This window comes from Pongo pygmaeus, chromosome 2 (assembly GCF_028885625.2).
Source record: "Pongo pygmaeus isolate AG05252 chromosome 2, NHGRI_mPonPyg2-v2.0_pri, whole genome shotgun sequence".
Classification (NCBI taxonomy): Eukaryota; Metazoa; Chordata; class Mammalia; order Primates; family Hominidae; genus Pongo; species Pongo pygmaeus.
Genome location: NC_085930.1, coordinates 155,017,291 through 155,039,146, shown reverse-complemented (window position 1 = coordinate 155,039,146; position 21,856 = coordinate 155,017,291). Strand labels below are relative to the sequence as shown.

The window sequence follows — 21,856 nt, the reverse complement described above, 5'->3', positions numbered from 1 at the left end:
ACTGTGTGTCCATTGGGGATGCTCCAATGATGCCAGCAGAAAGCAGAAGGCAGCAGCTGAAAGGACTGGACAGAGATTTCAATTGCTGTATACAGCAAATGAAATACTGTTTGGAATCTGAGTAACACAAAGGATAGAGGAGCCTAGTAAAATCTTCAGGTATTCAATAGTCATGCCTTAAAGTATAAACCAATGGCTCCAGATGTTAAAGGTGATCAGCCCTTAAATGCCTGCCAGAGAATGCTTTCTCCTTAGAGGAAGAAGACATAACTCAGATATATTATTTGTAATGCCCTGTGTATAATAAAAAAGTAATATGTATTGTAAGAAAAAGAAAATCATGACTCATCATCCAAAAAAAAAAAAAAACCAGCCCATAGAAATACATGACAAGGTGAAACACATGTTGATATAAAGTAGTAAAACAGTATGTTAGGGTGTTCTTGCATTGCTATAAAGGAATACTTGAGACTGGGTAATTTATAAAGAAAAGAGGTTTAATTGGCTCATGGTTCTGCAGGCTGTACAGGAAGCAGAGTGATAGCATCTGCCTCTGGTGAGGCATCAAGAAGCTTATAATCATGGCAGAAGGCAAACGGGGAGCAGGTGTATTAATGGTAAGAGCTGGAGTGAGAGAGAGAGGGGAGAGGACACACTCTTTTAAATAACCAGATCTCATAAGAACTACCAGAGCAAGAACACACTCATCACTAAGGCAGTGGCACTAAGCCATTCACAGGAGATTCTCCCTTATAATCCAAACACATCCCAACAGGCCACCTTTAACACTGGGGATTACATTTCAACATGAAATTTGGGAGGGACACAGATCCAAACCTTATCAGACAGTTATTATAAGTTAAAAAGTTAAGAAAATGATGGTCTTACTGAATGAACAGATGTGAAATCTCATCAAAAGACATGGAAGCTGCACGAATGAACCAAATAGAAATACTAGCACTGAAAAGTGTTAATACTGTAATGGACTTAACAATAGATTGAAATAAGGGTCAGCATATTTTTGAGAGGGATCCATAGAGATTATTTAACTTAAAGAGAAAAAAATAAAAAAAATGTAAATAAAGTCTTGGTGAGCTGTGAGTCAGTATCATATGGTCCAACATACAATTAATTGAACTGAATTTCTAGAAGGAGAAGAGAGAGAAATGGGGATGGTGCAGTAAAGAAATGACTGAAAGTTTTTCATTTTGTGAATAATATCTACTTATGTATCTATGAAACTCAAAAACCACAGTAGAATACAGAAAGAAGCATACATTATAGACTAACTGCAGAAAAACCAATGATAAAAAGTTATTCTTAAAACCAACAATATGCATTCTGTCAGATAAAAATGGAGGTCAAAATTTTGGGAAATAAAATAAAAAAAATCTGTACACCCAGAATTCTATAACCAGTAAAAATATCATTACAAAATTCATATAAAATAAAAACATTTTTAGATTGAAAAAATCTAAAAAGAATTTGTCTGTAGCTGTTCTGCACTACAAGAAATACTAAAGGGACTAGGTATAGTGGCTCACACCTGTATCCCAGCACTTTTGTAGGTCAAGGCAGGCAGACTGTTTGAATCCAGGAGTTTTAGACCAGTCCAGGTAACAAAGCCAAATCTTGTCTCCCAAAAAAAAAAAAAATTAGCTGGGCATGGTGGCGTGTGCCGGTAATCTCAGCTACTTGGGACGCTGAGGTGGAAGAATCACCTGAGCCCAGGAGGTTGAGGCTGCAGTGGGCTGAGGTTGTGCCACTGTACTCCAGCCTAGGCAACCAGAGTGAGACCCTGTCTCAAAAATAACAAGAAATACTAAAGGAAAGTCTCTAGCCTGAAGGTAGGTGATAACAGGTGAAACTAAGATCTACAAGAAAAAAAACGAGGAGCACAGGAAATTGTGTATATGTGGAAATATAGAAAAGCTATTTTCTTCTTCTTTTAATTTCTGTAAAAGACAATGCACCAGTTAAGCAAAACTTAAAACATTTTGTTGTGTAAAGTCTATAATTAATGGGTATGTAAAATCTGACAGCATTTGCACATACAATTGAGGAACTGTAAAGTAATTATAAATTTCTTAACTTTATGTGAAGTGGTACATTATTAACTCTAAGTAGACTGTGGTAACATAAGAACAACCAGTGAAAAGGAAGTAACACGAAGAAATACACTTGGAGCAACAGAGCAACTAAAATGGGATTAGTATAAAAAGTAGTTAATTTGTCATCCCTCGAAATGTCCAGGTTGGAAAGTCATCAGATCAGGAAATTTCAGAAAGACAGGAAATTGAGTTCTTCTTCTTCCCCTTGAAAGTTGTGATTTGGGGTATATGACATACTTGATTTTATTTTAATCCCTCAAAGCAATATGTTTCACAAGACATGTTTTGCTCTTGAAATTTTTGGTATCTTTCATGTGGACACTGTGGATGTTTACATTCATAAGCTCAATTGCTTGGCCTCTTTCATAAATTTTAAACAAAGGTAACATGCCGAGACCAGCTCAGTTGGGGAGACCCTAACCCAGCGGCGCTAGAGGAATTAAAGACACACACACAGAAATACAGAGGTGTGAAGTGGGAAATCATGGGTGTCATAGCCTTCAGAGCTGACACCCCCCGAACAGAGATTTACCCACGTATTAACAGCAAACCAGTCATTAGCATTGTTTCTATAGATGTTAAATTAACTAAAAGTATCCCTTAAGGGAAACGAAGGGACTGGCCGGATTAACTGCAGCAGGAACACGCCCTTAAGACACAGATCGCTAATTGTTTGTGGCTTAACAATCAATGCCTTTAAGCGGTTTTCGCCCTGGGCGGGCCAGGTGTTCCTCACCCTCATTCCCATAAACCCACAACCTTCCAGCTTGAGCGTTAGGGCCATTATGAACATGTTACAGTGCTGCAGAGATTTTGTTTATGGCCAGTCTTGGGGCCAGTTTATGGCCAGATTTTGGGGGGCTTGCTCCCAACAGTAACACATGCTATTATAATTTAGTTTCACCACCAGTTTCTTTGTTTTATGCTTTCAATAAAACACTATGTCTGCATTTGAGAAATGTTCTGTGTAATTATTACTGAGAAGAACAGTATGAATTTTTAAATCTATTCTCACATGAATATTAACAAATAACACACAAAGAAAAATATAAAATTCTAGAACTCCACTCCCACATCCCTTCCCCTCTCCAACCTTCTCTCACAATGCAGTTCTGCCAAGTACTCCTCAGAGCTTAGTCAAACTTACTTCTGTCCAGTTCTGATTCTTTATAAGGTCAGAGGACCTTCAGTTCTCCCACTTCCTGTCAGTGTATTGTGCTTCTCTCCAAGCACCACCACAGAACTGAATCTCATTGGTTTGAAAGAAGTATTTGTGCCTAACAGTAATAAGCAAACGGCATTTTTCTCCCAATGTCAGAAAACATGGGCAACCTGCTCCCTTTCCCCTTTCTTGGCGTCCCTCCCACCTTCCCTCCAAGATCAAATTGGCCTCCCCCAATTCTGTGGAAAAGAAAACAGAATTTCTGGGCCCCATGCCCAAGTGTTTCCAGCCAGCACGGTATTGCCAAAGCTAAATCACCAAGCCAAGGACCCGGGGGTGGGCGCAAATACAAATCAAAAAGGCGCTTGATGCCGGGTGCAGTGGCTCACGCCTGTAATCCCAGCACTTTTGGAGGCCGAGGCGGGCAGATCACGAGGTCAGGAGATCGAGACCATCCTGGCTAACTAGGTGAAACCCCGTCTCTACTAAAAAATACAAAAAATTAGCCTGGCGTGGTGGCGGGCGCCTGTAGCCCCAGCTGCTAGGGAGGCTGAGGCAGGAGAATGGCGTGAACCTGGAAGGCGGAGCTTGCAGTGAGCCGAGATCGCGCCACTGCACTCCAGCCTGGGCGACAGAGTGAGACTCCGTATCAAAAATAAAAATAAAAAAATAAAAAAGGCTCTTGAGAAAGAGGGGTTTCTTCATTTTCTCTCTAGGCGCAGTAATCTATGAACAAAGCTCCTTTTCCCAGGCCCTGCAACCTGCCCCTCTGATTGGAAGTGACCGTGGGCTGGCTTTTATTTTTTCTTTCAACTCTTACTAGAGTAGTGACAACTTGTTTTCTTCATTTCTTCCTCCCCCTCGGCTTTTAGGTTTCAGCGGACTTCAGGGTGCCCCACCTCTTCCAGGAAGACGCTCCGGCGGGCTGGCGGCTCTCCCAGCGCTGGGCGGGGTCCGAGACGGGGCGGCCGCGCGCGGGGAAGGAGGGTCCAGGCGTGCCGGATCCGCCCCCGGACCCCGCGCCTAGCCCTCCCTTCGGCGCGCTTACTTTGTTTATAAGTTGAAAAATCCTCTTCCGTCTCCCTTCCCTGCCTCCTCTCCTTTCCCTTTCCTCTGTCAGTACAACTAGACCCGGCGTCTGGCGTCGCCGGTGCCCAGCATTCTGCGGGGCAGGCGGTGAGTGGGGCTGGACAGGCGGGCGCAGAGCAGGACAGTGTGGCGCGGGCGCCCGGGGTGCGGGGCCAAGGGCGTCGTCAGGGGAGGCCCGAGGCCGCGGTGCCTGCGGGCAGGCGCGGAGGTCGCGCGGCGTCCTGCGCTAGCAGTTCCCGGACACTGCGCTCGCGTCGCATCCTCAGGTGGTTGCAGAAGTTTCGTGGTGTCGGGCGCGCGTCTTCACTGCAGACGCAGAGGGTTTGGGAGCTAGCAGTTTCCTGCCCAGGGTTGGGGGTCCTGGCTGCACTTCACGGGGGCGGCACTTTCGTTTCGCTCTGCGTGACAGGTCTCGCTTGATTGGGTTTCTCATGGGTCTCTGACTGGCGTTTCTACGGTGCGGCTCTCACGGACTCGGGCCAGGCCACTCGCAGGTAAAAACGCTATTTATGGTAACTTTTTAATTGCTCGGCGAGTGGAGGCGGTGACAGGAGAGAATCCCTCTCTATTTTCAATTTGGGCAAACTGGGGCGATTTGGGGCTGTGCTTGATTTGTTTTTAAAAATAAAACGTTCATATTTAAAGACTTAGAATTTTATTTTGTGGCCTGAACTTCTCTTAGGATCTACAATTTAGTTTCTAATTTTATATTGCATTTAGAATGGAGCCACCAAAATAAGTACTTGTGAAGATATAATGCACCAAACTTGATACTGCTTAAAGGGGAGTAGATTTCCTAATTTAAATTGCATTCTCCTGTAAGAGTAATAGAACACAACCTCCATCTGTCTATCTGCTCTCATGGATAGCTGTGAAATACTAGCAGCATTTCCATTAAATTTGAAAAAGACAAGAATGCTAATCATTGCACTCTGTGACATGGTTGTGAATTCTATGAGCGAGTGACAACAGGTAGGGGAACATATTATCACTTTATGCATGATGTGAGTGTATACCTTAATGTCCATAGGAAACACTGAAATTTGATGGGAAGCATAAGTGAATTTATCAAAGTTTCCAATTGCATCATCCTTAATTTATAGAAATCAATTGATGTTTATACATAAACTAGATAATACAGTAAAACAAAGTAAAATTCAGTTTGGCATGAAATAACACACAATTGAGAAATTATTTTTAAGAAGATATAAAAAGATATGTATGAGAATCCAATAAAATACATAACATTCTTCTAGGTAAAGATACCATTTCTCTAAAACAACGTATAAGTAGAATCCTAACTGAATATTTTTGTTGCTGTTTTTAACTGTACCGTTTAGCTCATGTGGAAGAACAAACATATTAATGTTATGTATAATATATTACAAATAATAAAATACAAAATATATAATGTCTTATTTTATATATTATAATTTTAACATTTAATATTACACATATACACATATATATAGTGGAGACTTTTTCATATAATAAAAGGTGTTACAAAACTGTGGTTATTAAAAGACAGTGCAGTAGACCTACTACCGGATGTGTAAATGAAACTGAAGAGACATGGAAGAATAAAAGGAAAGCTGGCATTTGATAAGCATACATTTTAAATCAGTGGGTGGGGAAGAAGAAATAACATTTAATTGAATGTGCTTGGACAAGCGGGAATTTGTTTGGGAAACCTAATAATAAAACTGGAACTTTTCCTCACTGTTAATAGACAAATGTAGTCTAGTTTAAATCTAAACATATGCAGCCTAAAAAGGAAAAAAGAAAGCCTGAATAGATATTTGTGCACATTGCATGTGGGAAAAGCATTTCTAAGCATAATACAAAAACCTAGACCCATTTAGGGACATGATTTTTATTAACATTTGCATCCCCCAAAAAAGATACAAACTGAGGACATTGTTAATAGAAAAAAATATGTAATTTTGCTAATATACCTAGAAATCTTATTAATGACCTTCAAAATCAATGACCTAGTTAAGGATAAAAAGAGTCTAACTCAAAGCAAAAGAAATGCAAATAATAAGCAGAGTGAATACTGTTAGCCACACTAATTATCCAAAACATATATAAAGTAAGACATCAATTTTTGCATTAATTTTACAAATTTTGAAAGTCTGATAACTTTACGTGTTGTTGAAAATGCAATGAGGAAAATATAATTTCACAGACTTTTAGTGGAAATGTGAATTGGTGAAACTGTTTTAGGGTTAAAGCTGTTCAAATTTACAAATGTTCATTTACTTAGCTGGAATTTATCCAGCAAAACATGCTCCCAAGTGTACAAATAAAAATCTCTGTCAAAGATGTTTAAAGTAGGATTGTTTACAATGTAGAAAACATGGATACAACTCTGTAGCCATTGATCGGGAATTGGTTACATAATGTATGGTATATTCAAAGGTGGAGTAATATACAGTTTAAAACATTGTAGCTCTAAATGTTCTAATTTGGAATTATGTCCAAAACATAAGTTAAAGTTAAAACACAAAATGAAACAACAAGTTGAAACACTGTGTGTTTGTGTGTGTGTGTGTCTGTGTGTGTGTGTAGTGTGGTAATTATATTTTTGTAAATAATTTGGAATATAGGCTGAATTATGAGTAGTGATGTTGTATTACACATTTCTATAACGTATGCGTGTGTATAAGGAAAAATTGATAGTGATTAGTAATTTATACAGAAAATTGCCTTCTTGAATATATTAGCTGTGATTTACTGCAGAAGAAATATATTTCACAAAACCTTTCATATTTTCTCATTTTTTGTCTTTTATAAGTGTCCTCTTTCAGCTGCTTCCTTTAAAATCCCCTTCCTTAATATTGATGTTTATGATGTTTATTGCAAGCACAGCAGTGAAGAATTTTGCCTGAGGGATTTCACAACCAGTTAACTTTCATAAACAAAAAATACAGGAATGTTCATACTCATGTTCACCAGCATTGTACTAAAATTCATTTTTATAGTACTCATTATTCAGGATGAAAGAGATAGATATGCTAGTCCTTAAAAAGAAAAACATCTAAAGTTGGACTGCAACAAAAATTGTTTTTAATTGCATGCTAAGGCTGGGTGGCAGTGGCTCATGCCCGTCATCACAGTACTTTGAAAGGCAGGGGTGGGCAGATTGTTTTAGCCCAGGAGTTTGAGAGCAGCCTGGGAAACATGGCGAAACCCCACCTCTAAAAAAATTTAAAAATTAGCCAGACATGGTGGCACCCACCTGTAGTGCCAGCTGCTCAGGAGGCCGAGGCAGGACGATTGATTGAGCCTGGGAAGTCAAGGCTGCAGTGAGCCATTATCATGCCACTGCACTCCGGCATGGGCAACAGAAACAGACCCTGCCTCAAAAATAAAATTGCATGACAAAAATGCAGTGAAGACAAACGATAAGTTTTGAAAAGGTAATTTTAATATAAAATTTTAATACCTTTCATATAAAGAGGACAAATGAAAAGCTAACAGAAATGAGCAAATGACAAACAGGCAGTTCACAGAAACAGTTGCAAATTGCTTTCAAACAAATAATAAAAGTGGCTCAGCCTCCTCATTATAAGATATATGGAAAATAAAACCAATTTTTTTTTTTTTACTTATCAGATTGACAACTACAAAAATGTTGATAAAATACTGTATTAGGAATGTAACTTTTTGTCTGGGGTCTAAATTGATTCAAATTCTTTAGAGTGCAGTTTGATAGTATCTTTAAAAATGTACAAAACTTTGATCCATCAGTTCTGCTTCCAATAATTTAATGCACAGATCCACAGGAAGAAAATATTTTTTTCAGCATTTTTGGTAGTAGCCTAAATTTGGAAACGATTTAACTTGTTGTCATTAAGCAGCCAGTTAAATACATTATGTTGCAGCCATTAAAAAGAATGAGGTTATATGGACTGAAATGTAATTAACATCAAGACATTTTAATAAATGAAAAGAAAAAGACACAGAAAAGTATATAGATAATTGCCATTTGTATAAAAACTGTGTATATTAGTTTATATATGCTTCCAAGAAAATCTCTTGGAAGAAAAAAAATCTAATGTCTGTGGTTGCCTTTTGAAATGGGAAATGGGAATTGGAGTAGGTGGGGTTTTTTTGTATAAATGTATTATGTAGGTTTATGCACTGCTGACTCCTTGAATTATATTTGTGTTTGTTTGCACATAACATCTATTTTTTAAGTCTGTTTTCATAAATGTAAAGTTTCTTATCGAAGTGACTTAACTATGCAACATGACATCTTGTTTTACTACAATTTTAAATACTAAAAGACTAGCTGTAAAATGACACAATGAGGCGTTCTTGGTAATCATATTTGGCATGGTAATGTTTCCTTAATGTCTTACATAAACATCATGAGAATATTGTTCTGATATTTTTGTACTCTAAATAACAAAAGCATTTCCCTCTTGAAAGCTAAAAAGGAGATACCTGATATTCTCTTTAAACAATTTGAACTAAATTAGTATGTTTAATAAAGGTTATGTATGAACTGTGGCTATCAATTTGCTTTCATTTAATCTCATCTTTTATTTTATATTAAAGCCAAATAGCTAACCTCCAAGATCCTTCACACTTGCTAAAAAGAATGAAATATTCTACCGTACACTTCTTCTTTTGAAGGAGTCATGATGTTAATCAAATAATAAATATATTGATATAGGTTATAAAAACAACACTATAAAAATCTTAGGTTTTGCCCTTTTAATTTGTTGAACACTAATCACTCCCTAAGTTTCTTCTAGAATTAATTTTATGCAAAGATACAATTAAATACATATATGTTAACATGTAATTATAATGAAGATACTGTGTATCTATGGGACATTCCTGCTGCAGCATATTTTATCAACGTGGACCTAGGTTTATCTTTTGTGCAAGCCTGGAACTAACTCGTTTCTCTAATTTCAGCCCATGTGACAGAAACTTATTAAGTTTACAAGATGTCTACAGAAATGACTGAATCCTTCAGTCATTGGACTTTAATCCACTCGTATTGAGCCCACTGAACTATCCAGTTCCCCATAGCCAGGAAACCCATTAAAGTAATCAACACAGTCCACCACAGGAGCCAAGAAATTTGGCTTAAGGTCTATAAAGAGGATCGTAGTTGGAAAGGTGTGCATAATATTTCATCTTTGATGAACATGCAGGTCTTTTTGGTTACAGATTCACTACAAGAGAGTACATTGTCAGGTTTTAAAAATTATTTTAAAAACTCAGTTTATATAATCTATTATACATTTATTGTAGAAAATTTAAAGAGGAAATGTTTATATCTTAGCATATTTCCTCCAGTTTCCATATTTTTTAAAAACATTGCTATCATTATAATTATCCAGATTGTATGTTTAACATTTGAATGTAAACATTTAATGATTTTTACAAAACTATTTGTTACTATATTTTTAAAGGAAAATTATTTTATCATAATGTTTCACTATAATGTGTTTACTTAACAACCCTGTGCTTGAATTTATGTAGTTTACAATCACTACTATTTTCGTTTTGCATTCCTTCTGTGAAAATGAGAATGTATCACTTAAAAATATTATGTGGCATATTTTGGATTTATTTTGAATTTGGTATAGAGGAAATTTACTTGGGTTTACAAATGAGATTTGAGAAAAAATAGATATGTCTTATATTGGTAAACATTTGATTGAATGTATTATGATTCCTACAGCAGATAGGTTTTTATCTGCATGGGGTAAAATTTCATAGATCTGTAACTGAGGGGGTGTGTGTGGGGCCAGGAGGGAATATATTAAAATCATCTGGGAAATGGCTTCCGTTTTCTTTCCTTATCCATAGAAGCAATGATCTTTTTAAGCTTTATCATGAGACTGCAACAATTCGGTAACATCTTCATGCTTCACTTCTAACTCTTAGTTCTCTTGCTATTCTCTCACATCTGCAGGTACTTCATCCAGTGAGTCTTGAACCACGCAAAATCATCCAGGAGGGTTAGAATCAACTTCTTCCAAGCTCCTGTTAATATTTATGTTTTGACTTCCTCCCATGAATAACAAAAGTTCTTAATGGTATCTAAAATGGTGAATCCTTTTTAGAAAGTTTTCAATTTACATTGCCTAGATTCATCAGAGGAATCTAGGCCTAGCTTTTGGCCTGTCTTTGCTTTCAGCATGCCTTTCTCATTAAGCTTAATCTTTTCCAGCTTTTTGACTTAAAGTGTGAGATGCACGAACCTTCTTTTCACTTGAATATTTAGAGGCATTTGTAGGCTTATTAATTGGCCTAATTTCAATATTGTTGTGTCTCAGGGAATAGGGAGGTCCTAGCATAAGGAGGGAGATGGGAGAATAGTTGCTCTGTGGAGCAGTCACAACAACATTTATTAAGTTCACCATCTTATATAGGCATGGTTCATGGGGTCCCAAAACAATTATAATAGTAACATCAAAGATCACTGATCATAGATCACCATAACAGATTAATTGTTATGAAAAAGTCTGAAATATTGTGAGAATTACCAAAATGTGACAAAGAGACAAACTGAGAACTTGCTGTTCTACAAAATGGCACTGATAGACTCCTCGATACAAGGATGCCACAAACCCTCAGTTTGTTTAAAAAACTGGAATATCTGTGAATCACAATATAGCAAAGCACAATAAAACAAGGCATGCATGTACATAATGAGGTATCTTGAGAATGGGACCCAAGTAAACATGAAATTCATGTTCCATTATGTTTTAAACACAGCCTGAAGATACTTTTATACAATATTTTTGATAATGTTGTGTATGAAACGTTTACGTACATTGAACCATCAGAAAGCAAAGGTATCAGTATCTCAATCACCCATGTGGACAATCTGTGGTTATTTGATGTCACCATCATTCCTGACTCTAAATTCATTATGCCACTGATAAGTAATCATTTTCTTATATTACTCACAAATAAGTGCTTAACAGTAAAAAATAGGATGTATCATTAATACAGTCAAAAGAGAATGTGTTCAGGGTAACTAAGCAGCACAGTAGTATCTCCAGAATGCCTGTGTCAGAAAGCCACCAATAAGCAATGGCAGGCTTTCATTCTTTACCTACAATGCTGTATTTTGATTACAAGGTTATTGTTCACTGAATTTTATCATTTTAAGTGAGAAGAAATATCAGAAGTAGCCAAGTGACCAGCAGGTGTTTTCTTTACAAATGAGGAAGCATTCTGATGGATGACTTTTCAAAATGTTTCCTCTGGAGTCATCTGTCTCATTAACAATGGTTTTTGTCTTAGAAGTCTCTGTTGATTTTACAAACTGACACAATTTCTTATTCTGTGATGAATGAATGCTCTTCTAGTCCTTCAGTAAACCCATCACATATTTTCACCATGTCATCTATAGGCACTTTGCAGTTTTAACAGTGTCCTCGTTATCTTTCACTTGTGATATCATGTTTGTGCTGAAAGTTTTGGATTTTTGAGCATTTCAGATTTTGGACTTTTGGATTAGGGATGCTTAGTCTATACAGCATTTTATGTGCCCGAACTCTGCATGAATATTATAATCTTGTCTTAAAGCTAGAGATTGGCTCATCCTTTTTGTTCATTTCTTTGTTTTCAAGAATAAATGACAAAACAGTTTTTGTTTTGCTTTCTATTTTTTTTGTTTTTCAAGAGTTTTGGAGCATAGTCAGGATCATGATGATAAGAAAGAGATGTGTATATGTAACAAACCTGCATGTTGTGCACATGTACCCTAAAACTTAAAGTATAATAAAAAAAAAAGAGATGTATACAGTTGGCAGAGCATATAGTTAGCAGGAGTTTGAGAAGAGGGGTTTCAGTCAATTGAGAGATTCCCATGGAAGAAGCAGGATGAAATACAGATAACAGAACTTATTCTTAGAAATTTTTTTTCCGCAAATGGTCCAAGTGTCAATTAGGAGCTTTTCAGGTTTGATTTGAAACCCCCACCACAGAATTTGTTTTTCCTCCCTGAGAGATTGATGGGTTATTGTTTTGGAATTAAAGCCTTTGGGAGCTTCCTCTAGTGGAGAAACAGTTCAGACAAAAGGTAGTGGATCCATTAGATGGCTAGTATAAAAGTGGACAATGTATTTTCCAGTTGCATGAGTGTTTACCATAAAGGCAGACATCTTGGGGCATAGGGTTCTTTATTTTGGGATCCTCTTGGGCCCTGTAGCCTTTACAACTGTAAAGTCTGTTTGCCTTTTGTAAGGAATTTTCCCACTGTAGCCATTCTAAGTTACTTTTGGTAAGGTTCTCCCATTCGTCTCGAAAAGCACAGGTTCTGGGTCTCTAGTTTTTATACGTGAAGTTGGCTAGAATTCCAGATGGCAAAGTTCTAGCAACCTTTGACCAGATAAACCCATGATTCCATGTCTTTTATTAACCTTTCCCACCTACTAACTGAGTTGAGTTTATGTCTGACCCAGTCAAATACCTGAGGCCTCCCTACTGGGTTCAGTCCTGTTTCTGTCATGACTTTGAAACCCAGTGTAGATAAAAAATGTTCAAACTCAGCTCAAATCAGAAGTTCATGAAGCTTAGATTCAAAAAATCTCACTCATGACCCCAGTTGCTGCAAAAGAGCAGTGAGTACATTGGGCATGCTGGGTACCTTAACTTGGTCACTCAGTGCTCCTGGCATCACTGGAAGTTTGCTTCAAGATCTGACTTCTCATGTGAAATTCTTAAAAGAAAAACTTTACACAAATTCAGCAGAGTTTATCTCAGCAAAAAACAATTCATGAATCAGGCAGCACTCAGAGCCAGAAGAGTTTCAGAGAGCTCCACGCAGCAACATGGGCAGGCAGTATTCATAAACAGACGAAAGAAGTGACATACATAAATCAGTTGATTGGATCCAGCCTAGTATTTGCTTTATTTGGTCATGGTGTGATGAGGCATTTGCCTTCAGCGGATATGGTCTGATCAGTTGACAGCCTGTGATTGGCTGAAGCTCCGCTACCGTCATTGGCTGAGACTCAGCTACTTGTTACAAGAATACACCCTCAAATCAGGTAGCAGTCTGCTACTTACAGAGGCAGCTTTAGGCCCAATTTGATTTATCAGGTTATGATTTAGATTACGTAGAAATGTGTTGTTTTATTTTTATGTGGTTAGAGAATTTCCTGTTATCTTGCGGTTAGTAATTCCTAGCTCATTACATTATGGTCAGAGAACAAGCTGTATGATTTTAATTTTTTTGTAATATTTTAAGATTTGTTTTATGAGCCAGAATGTGGTCTGTCTGGGTGAATATTCTGTATGTTGAAAATAATGGTTATTCTAATGCTGTTGGATAGGTGTCCTACAAATGTCAGTGTTGGTTGATGATGCTCTCTAGTTGTGCCAGTATCATTGCTGATTTTTCCTCTGCTTGTTCTTATAGATTACTAAGAATGGAGTGTAAAAGTCCTCAACTATAACTGTGGATTTCTCTTTATTTTTTTCAATTTTGCCAGTTTTTGCTTCATGTATTTTGAAGCTCCATTGTTAGGATCAGTCACACTTAGGATTGATGTATCTTGTTAAGAAATTGTCTCTTACTTTTAAGTGATAGCCCTTCTTATCTCCGGTAATTTTCTTTGCTCTGAAATCTACTTGTGAGATATTAATATAACCACTCCAGCTTTCTTTTTCTCTGTAATGACTTTGTTGAGATATAATTCACATACCATAAAATTCACCCATTCAAAGTGTACAGTTGATTGATTTTTAGTATATTCAGAGTTGTGAAGCTATCACCACAATCTAATGTTAGAATAATTTCATAATTCCAAAAAGAAACCCATGCCCAATAACAGTCATTTCCCATCTTCTTGAAACCACAGATCTACTTTATGCCTTTATAAACTTGCCTATTCTGGATAGTTCACATTAGTAGAATCATGTACTGTATGGTTTTTTTGGTGACTGACTTCTTTCTAGTAGTGTAATGTCTTCAAGGTTTGTCCAGGATGTAGCATGTATAGCCATACAAAATTACTTTGTATGGCTGAGTCATATTTCATTGTAGGGGTGTTTAAAAATTGATCAGTTTACCAATTGATGGATATTTGAGTTGTTTCTATTTGTTGGCTATTATGTGTAACGCTATTATGAACATGTTTTTGAGAAGGCATTTATTTTCATTTCTCTTAGGTATATACCTAGAAATGAAATTACTAGAGGATATGGTTAACTGTATTAACCATAATGAAACTCCATGTTTAACCTTTTGAGGAACTGCCAGACTGATTTTCAAAGCAGCTTTAACATTTTACATTCCTCAGCAACATATGAAGGTTTTGATATCTACATATCTTTCCTAAAACTTGTTGTTATATTTTTTATTATAGTCATCCTACTAGGTGTGAAGAGTATCTAATTGTAGTTTTGTTGTTATTTTTTAAGAGACAGGATCTTGCTCTGTCGCCCAGGCCAGTGTGCAGACACAGTCATAGCTCAGTGCAGCCTCGAACTCCTGGTCTCAAGAAATCCTCCCACCTCAGCCTCTCCTGTAGCTGGGACTACGGGTACATGCCATCTTGCTCAGCTAATGTTTATTTTTTTGTAGAGACATAGTCTCATGATGTTACCCAGGGTTTCTAACTCCTAACCTTGAGGAATCCTCCTACCTTGGCCTCCCAAAGTGTTGAGATTACTGGCATGAGCCACTATGCCCGGCCTTAATGCCTTAATTAGTTTTGATCCGCATTTTTTTTAATGACCAGTGATATTGAGAATATTTTTATGTGCTTATTGGCTATTCATATATCTTCTTTGGAGAAATGTGCAAATTCTTTGGCCATTTTTCAATTGAGATGTCGTTATTTTTGTGTTGGAGTATTCTTTATTCTGGACAAAAGTCTCTCAGATAAATGGTTTGAAAATATTTTATCTCATTCTGTGGGTTCCGTTTTCATTTTCTTGATGATGTCCTTTGAACTACAAACCTTTTAAATTTTTATGAGTCCAATTTATTTATTTATTTATTTTTGTTGCTTTTAGTATTGGTGTCATATCAGTGAAACCATTGACTAACCCAATGTCATTAAAATTTACTCCTGTGTTTTCTTCTAACATTTATTAGCTTTATGTTTTGCATTTAAGTTTTTTTTTTTTTTCTTTTTTTGAGATGGAGTTTCACTCTTGTTGCCCAGGCTGGAGTGCAATGGTGCAATCTCGGCTTGGAGCAACCCCCACCTCCCGGGTTTAAGTGATTCTCCTGCCTCAGCCTCCCAAGTAGCTGGGATTACAGGTATGTGCCACCATGCTCAGCTGTTTTTGTATTTTTAGTAGAAGTGGAGTTTCTCCATGTTGGTCAGGCTGGTCTCGAACTCCCAACCTCAGGTGATCCACCCCCCCCTCCCCTTGGCCTCCCAAAGTGCTGGGATTACAGGCATTAGCCACCGCATCTGGCCTGCATTTAAATTTATAATATACTTTGATTAATTATTTGTATTGGGTATTGTAGGGGTCCAAGTTTTTTTTGTTTTTTTTTTGTATGTGGATATACAGTTGTCTCAGCACTATTTGTTGAAAAGACTGTTCCTCCGCCTGTTGGTATCCTTGTCAAAAATCAATTACTCATAAATGCGAAGATTTGTTTCTGGATTCTCATTTCTGTTCCTTTGGTCCATATGTCTATTCTTTGGACCAATACCATACTGTTTTGATTGCTGTAGATTTGTAGTAAGTTTTCAAATCAGGAAGTCTGAGTTTTCCATTTTTCATTGCTTCCAAGATTGTTTTGGCCTTTATGGGACCCTTTTATTTCTATAAGAACTTTGTATTCAGCTTGTTAGTTTCCGGAAAAAGGCAACTTGTATTTTGATAGTGATTTTGTTTCATCTGTAGATAAATTTGGGGAGTATTGCTATCTTAACAATATTAAGATGAACTTGGGATATCTTTTATTTAGATCTTCTTTAATTCTTTCAACATTTCATGGTTTTCAGTGTACAAGTCTTGCACTTTTTAATTAAATTTATTTCTAGGTGTTTTATTATTTTTGATACTATTATAAATGTAATTGATTTCCTGCATTGTTCATTGCCAGGGTATAGAAATACAACTGATCTTTGTATAATGGTCTTGTATCCTGCTGCATTGATGAACTTGTTTATGCTTGCTTTTTAATGAATTCCTTAGAAACTTTGATATGACTTTAAAAATGTCACATTTCTTTATTTCTATTTCAGATGGCTTTATTTCTTTTTTCTAACCTAATCACCCTGGCTAGAACATCCAGTACAATGTTGAAAAGAAATAGTAACAGTACATACTCTTGTCTTGTTTTGGTCTTAAGGGAAAGCATTTAGTCTTTCTCTGTTGAGTACGACATTAGCTGTGGAGTGCTTCACAAGTTTCTTACCAGATTAAGAAAGTTCTATATTTCTAGATTGTTGAGTGTTTATTGTTTTTATCAATAAAGAGTACTGGATTCTTTTGAATATTTTTTCTGTCATCTATTGAGATTACGTGGTTTTTGTCCCTTATTTTATTACCATGATATATTCATTGATTGAGTTTTTTTTTTGTTGGATAAACCGTTTTATTGCTACAATAAATCCCACTTGGTCATGGTGTATTGTGGTGTATTGTGGATTCAGTTTTCAAGTATTTTGTTGAGAATTTTTGTGTCAGTATTCTTCATGGTTATTAGTGTAGTTTTGTTGTGTTGTCTTTACCTGATTTTGATATAAGGGTCATACTGAAATAAAGTAAGTTTTAGAAGAGTTTGCGAAGGGTTGATATACATTCCTTATTAAGTATTTGGTAGAATGCCCAAGTAAATCATCTGTACCTGGGGTTTTTTTTTTTTTGTGGGAAGTTTTTTTGGTTACTAATTTAGCCTCTTATTACAGTTCTATTCAGGTTTCCTGTTTCTTCTTGAGTCAGTTTTGGTAGTGTCTGTCTTCTAGGAATTTGTGCATTTCACCTACTGTATCTAATTGGCATATGGTAGTTTGTAGTATTCCCCTATAATCCTTTTTTCTTTTCAATGTAAGGTTAGTATTAATATGGCTCTTTTCATTCATTATTTTGGTAATTTGCATCTTTTCTCTTTCTTTTTCTTTATTAGTGTATCCAAAAGTTTGTCAGTTTTGATCTTTTCAAAGCAACAATTTTTAGCTTTTTTGATTTTCTTTTTTATTCTCTATTTTATTTATTCCTACTCTAATTTTTATTTCTTTCCTTTTTCTTGCTTTGGTTTTAATTTGCTCTTTAAGACATATTTTACAGAGGAAGATTACATTATTTATTTAAGAGCTTTGTTCTTTAAAATTATTTTTATTTACAACTATAAATTTGCCTCAAAACATTGCTTTGGCTGTACTCCATAAGTTTGTGGCCTTTTGTCTTTTCATTGTGAATTTTCATTGTGATTTTTTGCCAACCCATTGCTTATTAAAGAGACTGTTGTTTAATATCCACATATTTTGAATTTCCTCAACTTTTTTCTATTGTTGATTTATAATTTAGTTTTCCATTGTGTTCAGATAATATTTTATATGATTTCGGTTTTTAAAAATTTATTGAGGCTCATGTTATGGCCTAATGAATGTTATATCTTGGAGAATGTTTCATATGCACTTGAAAATAAGTTATTCTGCTATTGTCAGTTAGTGTTACATAGATAATTATAGATCTAATTGGTTCATAATGTATGTGTATTTCTCATCAATTTCATCAGTTTTTGATTGTGTATTTTCGGGCTATATTGTGATGTGCACATAAATGTATAATTGTTATATCTTACTGATAGATTAATTTTTTTCTTCTCTTTATGAAATATTCTTCTTAGTCTTCAGTAATAGTTTTTGTCTTAAAGTTTTATTTGTATAAGATTAGTATAGCCACTGCAGCTCTTCTTTGGTTAACACAAAGTACACCTCTTTCCTTTTTCGACCTGTTTGTCTTTATAAATTGTGTCTCTTGTATATGACATATAGTTGGATCATGTTTTCTCTTCCTTTTTTTTTTCTTTTTTTAATCCATTCTGCCAGTCTCTACCTTTTGATTGGATTGTTTAATCCATTTACATTTAAGGTAATTACTGGTAAGGTAGGAACTATATCAGATGTTTTGCTGCTTGTTTTCTATATGTCTTACATTCTAACTTTATTCTTATTAGTGTATACATGGTATATCTTTCTTATCCTTTCTTCTTTAACCCTTTTCTCTTTCATCTTTTTCTACCTTATCATTTCATTTGAAGTTAGTTTCTTTTAGAGAGCATGTAATTGAGTCTGTATTAGTCCATTTTCACGCTGTTGATAAGGACATACCTGAGATGGGGCAATTTACAAAAGAAAGCGGTTTAACGACTTACTTCCACATGACTGGGGAGACCTCACAGTCATGGTGAAGGCAAGGAGGAGCAAGTCACATCTTATGTGGATGGTGGCAGGCCAAGAGAAGAGCTTGTGTAGGGAAACTTCCCCTTATGAAACCATCAAATCTCATAAGACTTACTCACTATCAGAAAAGCAGCACAGAAAAGACCTGCCCCCACGATTCAGTTACTTCCCACTGGGTCCCTCCCACAACACCTGGGAATTCAAGATGAGATTTGGGTGGGGACACAGCCAAACAATATCAGGGTCATTTAAAAAAAAATGCATTTAACTATTCTGTTGACCTCAGTCTCTTTGTTTATATGCTTAGTACATGAATTTTTGCATGCTTGCTCTCCTTTCTGTTCTTTATCTCATTTTGATTTTATTGATGACTCTGGGGACCTCCTAAGCCTCCAGTCCTATGATGGAAGGGGCTGCCTCCAAGGTCTCTGAGATGCCTTCAAGGCATTTTTTCCCATTGTCTTGGCTAGTAGTAATTTCCTTCCTTCTAGTTATGCAAATTTCTCAATATTGCTTGAATTCCTCCCCTGAAAATGGGTTTTTCTTTTCTACTACATGGCTAGGCTGCAAATTTTCCAAACTTTCATGCTCTGCTTCCCTTTTAAATATAAGTTCCAGTTTTAGGTCATTTCTTTGCTCACACATATGAGCACAGGTTATTAGAAGCAGCCAGGCCACCTCTTGATGTTTTGCTGCCTAGAAATTTCTTCTGCCAGTTACTCAAAATCATCATTCCCAAGTTCAAAGTCTCACAGATCTCTAGGGCAGGGGCACAGTGCAGCCAATTGCTTTGTTAAGGAACAGAAGTACCTTTGCTCTAGTTCCCAATAAGAAGTCTGTCATTTAAATCCCTCTGAGACTGCGTTATCCTGGACTTCATTGTCCATATCACTATCAACAATTTGGTCACAACAATTTAACAAGTCTCTAGGAAGTTTCAATATTTCCCTCATCTTCCTGTTTTCTTCTGAGCCCTCCAAGCTGTTTCAACCTCTGCCTGTTACCCAGTTCCAAAGCTGCTTACACATTTTCAGGTATCTTTATAGCAATGCCCCCACTCCTCGGTACCAGTTTTCTGTATCAGTCCATTCTTGCACTGCTGTAAAAAAATACCTGAGATTGAGTAATTTACAAAGAAAAAGAGTTTAATTGGTTCACAGTTCCACAAGCTGTACAGGAAACATGATGCTGGCAATCTGCTTGTCTTCTGGGGAGGCCTCAGGAAACTTACAATCATGGCAGAAGGCAAATGGGGAGCCAGAACTTCACATGGCTGGAGCAGGTGGAAAAGAGAGATGGGAAAGGTGCCATACACTTTTAAACAACTAGATGTCACGAGAACTCATCACAAGCACAGCACTAGGGAGATGGTGCTAAACCATTAGAAACCACCCCCATCACCCAATCACCTCCCACCAGGCCCAACCTCCAGCATTGAGGATGACATTTCAACATGAGATTTGGGTGGGGACACAGAGCTGAACCATATCATCATCTTTGGGTTTTCTTTTTCCACATCAGTGGAGGTTTTTCTGGTTCTTTTTGAACTATAATTTTATATTGTGTTGTAGTCATTTTGCATATTATTTTATGAGATTCTGAGTCTTACCGAAATGCCATGGAGCTAATTGATTTTCTTATTGTTTTGGCAGGCAGTTGATCCACTTGGATTGAGACCAAAAGTTCTGGCCAGCCTTTTGTGAGTTATGATTTCAATGTCAGTTAGTTTAATATTCAAAGTCTTTGCCATGATATTTAGATCTCTTTAGTGTGTGCACAACCCTTGGCCAGTCTGAGACCTGAGCAGTCATCTCTTTTGCATCAGTTCTAAAGTCTTTGTTAGGATCAGATGCTTAGGATCAGATCCATGCATTCATTACTCCTGGATTATCTGAGGAGTTCATAAACAACTTTATAGGGACAATCCCAAGCTGCATCTTCTCCATGATCTCTTTGCTACTTACCCATTTTCTGGGTCTCTCCTATTTTGTTTTTCAGCCAGAAAAAAAATGAGGTTTTATTTACCCTTTTCATCTCTGTGTGTCCCCCAAATTCATTTGCATTCAAGGCCAAGTCACAGGAAGGCAGAGAGAGAAAAAAGGTGACAGGGTGCACCCCATACTTTTGGAGCCACAGCTCCTTGTGTCAAGAGGAAGATTTCTTTCCTTTAGTGTTTTCCACACCTGTGGGCCTTCTCTGATAAAAGTATTGCTGTCTCCACAGTGAGACTTCCAGGATCTGGGACATGACAGAATGGAGAAAATAAAAAAAATAAAAAAAAACCAACTGAATTTTCCAACTGTTTTTGAGCTTTAGGGATGCTCATTCCCGTGCTCAAGCCAGAAGTAGAGGGCTTCTCCTGGAGCTGTCTCTGCATCTAGTGTCTACTACTATGTTTCAGGATGCCTTGAACCAGTATTGGCCCAGGGATACCAGAGAAAAATGTGAAGCTTACTCTGGTTTGATTGTACTTTTTCTGGTCTTCTGTCTCATCTTCTTTCTACTTTTTAATTTCCAGGGTCTTCAAATAGCTGTTCATTCATTCTGTTTAGGTTAATTAATTGTATTTAGTGGGAGAGACAGGTTGGTATCAGTTTACTGCATGTTATCCATAACTGGAACATACGACCTATTATGTTTTTTGGGTTTTTTAGTTCATGGGTAATTTCTCTTCAAACTATAAATATATTTCAAAACCCTTACCGAGTGGAATTTGAAAAAGAACACAGCAGAATAGCCTACTTTCCCATTGTAGGGTATAGTAGTGAGGTGTGCTTGATAGTTTGAAAGCAACATGAGGGTGATGGGGTATGAAGGAGAAGGCAGCAAGTATATAGAAGGTAATTTTCAGTAGGGTTTGTTTTGTAGAATACTAAGTTGGCCTCTGATGCTGGTTGTTTGAACTGTACTTTCCAGGTTATAGAGCTATAACCTTGAACAGGTTGCTTAAACTCTGTGGGCTTCTGTTTCCTGGCCTGTATAATGAAACCATAATATTCACCTCTGTCAGCATATATGAAGTTCCTGACACATCAGAGATGTTTAGTAATTCATATATAAAACTTAAAGAAACTGAGAGTTTAAAATATAGCAGGTCATTTGGAGTCTTAATCAGTAGGTAATCCTTAACATCT

At 36.7% G+C, this 21,856-nt stretch overlaps 1 protein-coding gene across 21 annotated transcripts in view; it reads left to right on the top strand.

The window, feature by feature from the left end:
* The first annotated feature begins 4,242 nt into the window (after positions 1-4,242).
* The window catches only part of PLSCR4 (phospholipid scramblase 4), a 56,853-nt gene continuing 39,239 nt past the window's right edge, over positions 4,243-21,856 (top strand). For 5 of the 21 annotated variants that reach the window (XM_054482810.2, XM_063662308.1, XM_063662307.1 and 2 more), the window contains exon 1: positions 4,246-4,449. The gene's annotated coding sequence lies outside the window, so the exon portion shown is untranslated. Of the gene's footprint in view, positions 4,450-4,771; positions 4,857-14,769; positions 14,892-15,493; positions 15,617-20,374; positions 20,422-21,856 lie in introns of those variants that run through there. The other 16 variants (XM_063662311.1, XM_063662309.1, XM_063662306.1 and 13 more) reach the window with 8 other exon arrangements.